The sequence below is a fragment of the Triticum aestivum genome, chromosome 1A (assembly GCF_018294505.1).
Source record: "Triticum aestivum cultivar Chinese Spring chromosome 1A, IWGSC CS RefSeq v2.1, whole genome shotgun sequence".
In the NCBI taxonomy this organism is placed as follows: Eukaryota; Viridiplantae; Streptophyta; class Magnoliopsida; order Poales; family Poaceae; genus Triticum; species Triticum aestivum.
In genome coordinates, this window is record NC_057794.1 from 442,895,315 (window position 1) to 442,905,057 (window position 9,743).

Here is a 9,743-nt window from a genome sequence, read left to right on the forward strand (position 1 = left end):
TGGGGCGATTGTTGCCGTACTTCGCTGCTGTGTTGAGTACTTTACTCCATCTGATTTGGAGTGTGTCCTGCGTAGCCTTGAGCTTTTGCTTCTGCTTTTTTAGGCTCCTCGTGGTGGCAACAAGCCTTTGACGGGCATTCTGCTGCTCCGGGTGCATGTCCGGCGTTGTGTCGTCCGGACTATTATCTTTAACAGAATTGGTTTGTTCGGTTTGATTCTCCGTATTGCCATGGTCCGGCAGTGATTCGCCCTGCTCCAACACTGGGTCTGTGTGATCGTTATTTCTAGCGAGGCGGGATTTGGGGCGGCGCTTGCGCCGCCGCTTTGACTGCTTCTCGAGGGAACAAGCCTTTGGTGCGTCCTTCCGTTCCTCGTCGTTGTCTTCTTTTGGTGTGTCCACCATGTATACGTCGTATGATGAAGTGGACATCCAGCGCCATGTGGGCGGTGGTTCATCTTCGCCTCCCGCATCGTTGTCCATACCGTCGATGTCTGCGGAGTCGAAGTCGAGCATGTCGGTTAAATCATCGACAGTGACTACAAAGTGGATGGTGGGTGTCGAATTCCTTCGTCGTCCGTATCCCAATCCTGCTGGCCATAATCCGGCCAGGGCTCTCCTGACAAAGAGAGAGACCTTAGTGAATTCATAACATCACTGAAGGGAGAGTGCTGAAAGATATCTGCGGCGGTGAATTCCATGATCGGCGCCTGCTCGGATTCGATTGGCAGGGGCGCGGATGGTTCGGGGTCCGGAAGAGAATCCGGCACCTTGGAGTCATGGGCTATGCGAAGGATTATGCTGGTGTTTGGCTCGATCGTCGTCGAGACTGCAGCCCTTGAGGCGGTGTCTAGCCACCCATCCTCGATTGGCGCAGTTGGCCCCGAGCTAAGGGTCGGAGCTGATGCGGGCGCGGCCTCTGGGGTACCGTCCGGTGGCAGAGCTAGGTCATACCCATCGCGACAGTGCGGCGCGCCCAGCTGTGGCTCAAATACGTCTAAGATCAAGTGCCCACGGATGTTGGCCGTGTAATTCAAACTTCCAAATCTGACCTGATGGCCAGGGGCGTAGCTTTCAATCTGCTCCAGATGGCCAAGCGAATTAGCCCGCAGTGCAAAGCCGCCGAATACGAAGATCTGTCCGGGGAGAAAAGTCTCACCCTGGACCGCATCGCTATCGATGATAGTAGGAGCCATCAAGCCTAATGGCGACGACACAGAGGAACTCTCAATGAAAGCACCAATGTCGGTGTCAAAACCGGCGGATCTCGGGTAGGGGGTCCCGAACTGTGCGTCTAGGCCGGATGGTAACAAGAGGCGAGGGACACGAAGTTTTACCCAGGTTCGAGCCCTCTTGATGGAGGTAAAACCCTACGTCCTGCTTGATTAATATTGAAGATATGGGTGTTACAAGAGTAGATCTACCACGAGATCAGAGAGGCTAAACCCTAGAAGCTAGCCTACGGTATGATTGTATGTTGTGATTGTTGTCCTACGGACTAAAACCCTTCGATTTATATAGACACCAAAGAGGGTTAGGGTTACACAAGGTCGGTTACAAAGGAGGAGATATCCATATACGTATTGCCTAGCTTGCCTTCCACGCCAAGTAGAGTCCCATCCGAACATGAGACGAAGTCTTCAATCTTGTATCTTCATAGTCTAACAGTCCGGCCAATGGAGATAGTCCGGCTATCCGGAGACCCCCTAATCCAGGACTCCCTCACTCCCACTCACTTCTTTCGAGAGAAACTCCTTCTCTAGAAAGGATCCATTCTTAGCAACGAATGTCTTACCTTCGGATCCGTGATAGAAGGTGTACCCAACTTTCTCCTTTGGGTATCCTATGAAGACACATTTCTCCGATTTGGGTTTGAGCTTATCAGGATGAAACTTTTTCACATAAGAATCGCAACCCCAAACTTTAAGAAATGACAACTTTGGTTTCTTGCCAAACCACAGTTCATATGGCGTCATGTCAACGGATTTAGTTGGTGCCCTATTTAATGTGAATGCAGCTGTCTCTAATGCATAACCCCAAAACGATAGTGGTAAATTGATAAGAGACATCATAAATTGCACCATATCTAATAAAGTACGGTTACGATGTTCGGACACACCATTACGCTGTGGTGTTCCAGGTGGCATGAGTTGCGAAACTATTCCGCATTGTTTCAAAATGAAGACCAAACTAGTAACTCAAATATTCTCCTCCACGATCAGATCGTAGAAACTTTATGTTCTTGTTACTATGATTTTCCACTTCACTCTGAAATTGTTTGAACTTTTCAAATGTTTCAGACTTATGTTTCATCAAGTAGATGTACCCATATCTGCTCAAATCATCTATGAAGGTGGGAAAATAACGATACCCGCCACGAGCCTCAATATTCATTGGACCACATACATCAGTATGTATGATTTCCAACAAATCTGTTGCTCGCTCCATAGTTCCGGAGAACGGCATTTTAGTCATATTGCCATGAGGCATGGTTCGCAAGTACCAAGTGATTCATAATCAAGTGATTCATAATCAAGTGATTCCAAAAGTCCATCAGAATGGAGTTTCTTCATGCGCTTTACACCAATATGACCTAAACGGCAGTGCCACAAATAAGTTGCACTATCATTATTAAATTTGCATCTTTTGGCTTCAATATTATGAATATGTGTATCACTATGATCGAGATTCAATAAACCATTCACCTTGGGTGTATGACCATTGAAGATTTTATTCATGTAAACAGAACAACAATTATTCTCTGACTTTAAATGAATAACCATATTGCAATAAACATGATCAAATCATATTCATGCTTAACGCAAACACCAAATAACATTTATTTAGGTTTAACACTAATCCTGAAAGTATAGGGAGTGTGCGATGATGGTCATATCAATCTTGGAGCCACTTCCAACACACATCGTCGCTTCACCCTTAACTAGTCTTTGTTCATTCTGCAACTACTGTTTCGAGTTACTAATCTCAGCAACTGAACTAGTATCAAATACTGAGGGGTTGCTATAAACACTAGTAAAGTACACATCAATAACATGTATATCAAATATACCTTTGTTCACTTTGCCATTCTTCTTATCCGCCAAATACTTGGGGCAGTTCTGCTTCCAGTGACCAGTGCCTTTGTAGTAGAAGCACTTAGTTTCAGGCTTAGGTCTAGACTTGGGCTTCTTCACTTGAGTAGCAATTGGCTTGCTGTTCTTCTTGAAGTTCCCCTTCTTCCCTTTGCCCTTTTCTTGAAACTAGTGGTCTTCTTAACCATCAACACTTGATGCTTTTCTTGATTTCTACCTTCGTCGATTTCAGCATCACGAAGAGCTTGGGAATCGTTTCCATTATCCCTTGCATATTATAGTTCATCACGAAGTTCCAGTAACTTAGTGATAGTGACTAGAGAACTCTGTCAATCACTATCTTATCTGGAAGATTAACTCCCACTTGATTCAAGTGATTGTAGTACTCAGACATTCTGAGCACATGCTCACTAGATGAGCTATTCTCCTCCATCTTGTAGGCAAAGTGCTTGTCAAAGGTCGCATACCTTTCGACATGGGCATGAGTCTGAAATACTAATTTCAACTCTTGGAACATCTCATATGATCCGTGATGTCTATTACACAACCTTCTTCTTGTAGACGTTGTTGGGCCTCCAAGTGCAGAGGTTTGTAGGACAGTAGCAAATTTCCCTCAAGTGGATGACCTAAGGTTTATCAATCCGTGGGAGGCGTAGGATGAAGATGGTCTCTCTCAAGCAACCCTGCAACCAAATAACAAAGAGTCTCTTGTGTCCCCAACACACCCAATACAATGGTAAATTGTATAGGTGCACTAGTTCGGCGAAGAGATGGTGATACAAGTGCAATATGGATGGTAGATAAAGGTTTTTGTAATCAAATATAAAAACAGCAAGGTAACTAATGATAAAAGTGAGCACAAACGGTATTGCAATGCATTGAAACAAGGCCTAGGGTTCATACTTACACTAGTGCAAGTTCTCTCAACAATAATAACATAATTGGATCATATAACTATCCCTCAACATGCAACAAAGAGTCACTCCAAAGTCACTGTCGGTGTCAAAACCGGCAGATCTCAGGTAGGGGGTCCCGAACTGTGCATCTAGGCGGATGGTAACAGGAGGCAGGGGACATGAAGTTTTACCCAGGTTTGGGCCCTCTTGATGGAGGTAAAACCCTATGTCCTGCTTGATTAATATTGATGATATGGGTAGTACAAGAGTAGATCTACCACGAGATCAGAGAGGCTAAACCCTAGAAGCTAGCCTATGGTATGATTGTGTGTAGTCCTACGGACTAAAACCCTCCGGTTTATATAGACACCGAGAGGGCTAGGGTTACACAAGGTCGGTTACAAAGGAGGAGATATGCATATCCTTATTGCCTAGCTTGCTTTCCACGCCAAGTAGAGTCCCATCCGGACACAAGACGAAGTCTTCAATCTTGTATCTTCATAGTCTAACAGTCCAGCCAAAGAATATAGTCCGGCTGTCCGGAGACCCCCTAAGCCAGGACTCCCTCAGTAGCCCCCGAAACAGGCTTCAATGATGACGAGTCCGACGCGCAGTGTTGTCTTCGGCATTGCAAGGCGGGTTCTTCTCCAACTTTCAAGTGTTCGTAAGCAGTGTTCGGCTCCATAAATGTTGAACCTCTTGGCTTATGTGCCCAATAAGGGCTTTCTCCCACGCGTCAAATGAATACGAGGCGCCAGGGCGTTTTTACCTTCACCCCCCTAGCCAGATAAATAAATTGTCTATTAAAGGAATGGGGATTCTTAGATCCGATCCATACCATCCTCCCCCAGTGAGAATTCATCAGAGCGCGTTTTGGAAAGATCCATTCCAGCATGGTCGACCTCCGCAGCTCGTCCTCCCGCCCCCGTAGCCCTAAGCCCGGTGATTGGGAGAGGTGTTAAGTCCCGCATAGTCGATTAGTCGAGCTGCAGACTAAGGGATTTCTCCCTCTGGCGTATATGGTTCCCGTTCGAGCCGGGCTTGCCACCTACAATGGCGGGGCGCAAGCGGAGAGCTTTCCTTGTCCCTCCATGGGGGAACGGGTCTGCCTTGTTCCTTATTCACTAAGGGGACTCAGATTTCCAATTCATCCGTTCCTCCGCGGGCTCCTGGAGTTCTACGGCCTCCAATTACACAATCTCACCCCTGCCTCCATTCTACATATCGCCGGCTATGTTGCTCTTTGCGAGTTGTTCCTGGGCCACGAGGCTCACTTCGAGCTGTGGAAAAGGCTATTCTGCCTTGTCCCTCGCACACAGAGGGAATCACTTTATCAAGTGGGCGGAGCCGAAATATGGCGCATCGCCGATACCGGATACCTGTCCGGTACCCCGAAGAAGCCGTCCGAAGACTGGCCTTCAGAATGGTTTTATATGGAGGACGTCCCCCTTCCGGACCCTGTTCGGCGGGGTCCTCCTGAGTTCAACAATGATCCTTTGAAGAAGCACCGAAGCTGGCGCCCACGGAGCCCCCAGACGGAAGACAACGGAGAAGTCCTCTATCTGATGAACTGGATCAAAGCACTGGCTCGATCAGGATTGACAATAATTGAAGTTATGTCGATTTGCATAATGCGGGGAGTGCAGCCACTTCAATATCGTGGGCACCCCTTGTGGTGTTATAACGGGGCGGATGATGCCACCCGCTGCGGGTGTAAGGGTCCGGACAATGCTGCCGCTCTAGCGAAAATTTTGTCCGAACTGTTCAAGGGTGAGGAAGAGGAGTTCACCCGCATCAAGCCACAGGATGGATTCTCCATGTACAATCCTCCAAGCTGGGTAAGTTATATCTCCCTGCCCCCATTTTTCCCGCATTCTTAGTCGTAAGTATTCACCTGGCTACTTTGCGGCAAGAACTGTGAAAAGCCATAAAGGAGGTCAGCAGCCCTTCTCCACAACTAGAGGACCCTGACCGGGCCCTCGATTCCGGGCTTGAAGAAGATCCGGTTATCTCCGTGGAACTGATAGACTGACAGTTCTATCAGTTAAGCTGCGACGATGCCCTGGTGGCCATTACGGTCGACTATCCCGGACTGCTCCCTGCATCACAGGTAATAAAAATCAAAAAGTCCCAACTCCAAAACTAGGATCCCCTTTTACGCACTTCACCCACCATATACACATGACATCTTTTACAGGGAAGGCATTTGGGACGCCCTGCCGAACCCGCAGCAACTCGCCAACAAGAGGCACCGAGGCCGGGTAGGCCAAAAAGGAAGGCAGTCAGGACGGAGACGCCGGCGCAAAGGTATAGGAAAAACCCTGCTCCGTGGTTGTCATCTTTCTCAAAATGTAATGATGCCCGCGTTTCTTTAACAGAAAAAACACTCGCTGGAATATGTCCGGCAATGCTGCCAATCAAGCTTCCACCAGTCGGGCGCCAGGACCGGACATGGAGGCGGAAGACAATATGGGGCAGGCGCCGGATAATCCCCCTATAGAGGATGCGGATAGATTATCCGCTACAAACTCAGAAGTGGAAAGCGCCATGAATCATAGGTGCCGTCGGGCCGTACTCCGCGACGCTTGTTTCTCAGCAGAGGCGTTCGACACCTTCAATTCTGGAGAGGCGTACCTCTGTGCTGCTCAAGATGGTCTAGCCAGAGCCACGAATCAGTATGTAAAGGATGTACGGGTGAGTAAATCTAGCGATTTATATGTATCAGTAGCCCCTGAGACTTAAAACAGTTAGCAGAACTGATTTAAGGATCATCTTTAATATGCAGGTTCTTATAGAGAAGAATACTAGGCTGTCCCAGGAGCTGGAGGAATGCAAGACCCAACTGCGGGCCGCTCTTGCCGCATTGCAGGAACAGAAAAAGCCTCCCGCTGGTAACATTTACTTTGAAGAATGATGGTTACCATATAGTGTGCGACGTGTCTGCAGATCTAATAATTGATTTTGCAGATGAATCCGGAGAAAATCTGGGGGACCAGCATGTTATGCGACAGCTAGAGGCTGGCAAACGCGTGCTGACTGAGGTTATGCGGGAGAAAAACAATCTCCAAGACGCCAATATTAAGCTGAACGTGGAACTAAAAGACGTTCGGGGGCAGCTTGAGGACTCCGAGAAGGAGAATAAGCGGCTTCGGTGCGGCATTTTCAGTAAGTGTTTGAACGAATCCTTTTAAAGGAGTTCGGCGAACAAACTAACTAACAGTGTTATGTCTGTAGGTATGCTGATGGGTCATCCTGCGGAGGAAATGCCCGGGTCTGCGGGTGATCTTCTATCCGAGCTGTCACGTCTGCATGAACAAGTTCAGCAGGTGATGCAGGGTGTTGCCCAGGCCTTGTGGCCGTCCGTCTCCCTGCCAGAAGGCGTTGCAGAGCTTGCGGAGAAGCTAAAGGGAGCACGGCGGCGCTTCCGATTATGGAAGATATCAGCCTGCCGACAGGGTGCCAGAGAAGCCTGGGCCATGGTGAAGATGCGGTATACCAAGGCACACCCAAAATCACATGGCCGAAGTCGGACCTGTGGGGCCCGACGGAAAAGAGATCCCCGTTAGCTTAGTTTATGGGCAAGTAGAATTAGCCGCAAAGTATTCCCAATAGGATTGTAAGCTAGACCGCCTGTTGGATGGTATAGAGGAGGAATTTAGTCAGTCTGCATGACTATGTAATTAAAGTGACATGTATAATGCCTTCTAGCCGAATTGTAGATCATTTGTCATTGTGGACCTTTTCGCTTCAACCTCCGGGCCCGATAGTCCGGAGTGAATCCGAATACCCGCTCAGTTATATAAAACCGGGGTATGCGTGGAGACCAGGCGTAGGGGTCATTAGTGCTTTATCAGACAAGTGCCCAACTAGTTATGTTATATTACATGGGTAGTAAGAAACATCTTCCAGGGAGAATAGTTCCGTTAAGGGTTCCTTTCCCTGGGTAAGCATGCCCTAAAGTGCATGTCTGGACTGCGATAGGAAACGCAGAAAAAACATCTGGGGGCAGATATGGACAATAAATAAAAATCATCTTTTGTTCACCGACCGAATATTCCCTTAAGAACGCTAGCTTTCGGCTTCACCCAGTCTGAGGTACACATCCGGCTGACCCGGCAGTAACAATCGCAGAGGTGCTCCCCTTATGCCCTAGCCGAATTAACGGGAACGTAGGGCATAAATACAAGAGCCAGGCAACCCAACTTGGCCAAAACTTAAGTCATATCGATGCATATAATGGTGAAAAAAGGTACATGCGGAAGTATAACACATGTGTTGGGCATGAGGCCCAGATAAATAATTTAAGCTTCTGTGAAAGAAGCCCCCAGGTATGAAGAGTGTGGCTAGCGCATCTGTAATGTACAAGCGAGGCACAAGGTGACCCTTGAAGGCCTAGAGAAATAATAAAAGAAAGAAAGAAAGGGAAACAAGACAGATGATGTATATGCAGAAAATGGACAAAGGGAGGGTACTAACATAGAGTCCGGTGCTAGGCATAGAATCTTCGGAGCCTGGCCGCGTTCCATGGGTTCGGCTCGAGTCGACTAGTCGATGCATCCCGCAGTCGGTACGATCCACCGGTCAGAACTTGGTCAATAATGAAAGGACCTTCCCATTTGGGCTCGATCTTGTTCTTTTTCTTATCCGGCAGGCGTAGAACTAGTTCGCCAATGTTATAAGTTTTGGCCCATACTTCTCTGCTTTGGTATCTGCGAGCCTGTTGCTGATAAAATGCGGAACGGGCTTTGGCTACGTCGCGCTCCTCTTCCAGGGTGTCTAGACTGTCCTGCCGATCGAGCTCGGCTTCTCTTTCTTCATACATGCGCACTCGAGGTGAGTCATGAATTATGTCACGGGGCAAGACTGCCTCTGCGTCGTACACCATAAAGAAGGGTGTATATCTGGTACTACGATTCGGCATGGTCCACAGCCCCCAGAGTATGGATTCTAGCTCCTCTACCTAGTGCGTGTTAGACTCCGTTAAGGAGCGTACTAATCTGGGTTTAATGCCGCTCATTATAAGACCGTTTGCTCGCTCGACTTGACCGTTGGTTTGTGGGTGATAGACTGAAGCGTAATCGAGCTTGATGCCCATTTTGCTGCACTAGAGTTTTACCTCGTCGGCCGTGAAGTTCGTGCCATTATTAGTGATGATGCTGTGGGGGACGCCATAACGGTGTACAACCCCGGATATGAAGTCTATCACTGGTCCGGATTTGGCTGTTTTAACAGGTTTGGCCTCTATCCATTTGGTGAATTTATCCACCATGACCAATAAGTATTTTTTCTTGTGGGTTCCCCCTTTAAGGGGTCCAACCATGTCAAGCCCCCAGACCGCAAAGGGCCATGTAATGGGGATTGTTTGGAGGGCGGTGGGTAGCATGTGGCTTTGATTTGCAAAGAGCTGGCAACCGGCGCAACGTTGGACCAAGTCCTGTGCATCTGCCCGGCCGTTGGCCAATAGGATCCTGTACGGAAGGCCTTGCTTACAAGAGCCCGGGCTGCGGCGTGATGACCGCCGAGTCCAGCGTGAATTTCTGCCAAAAGATTCCGCCCTTCCAGTTCGGAGATGCACCTTTGAAGGACTCCGGTAGTACTTTTTTTGTACAATTCTCCCTCATGGACCCTGTAGGCCTTGGATCACCGCACTATGCAGCGTGCCTCATTTTGGTCCTCCGGAAGTTCATGTCTAGTTAGGTAGGCCAGGAATGGTTCAGTCCACGGGGCAATAATGGCCATTATTTCATGGGCTGAAGG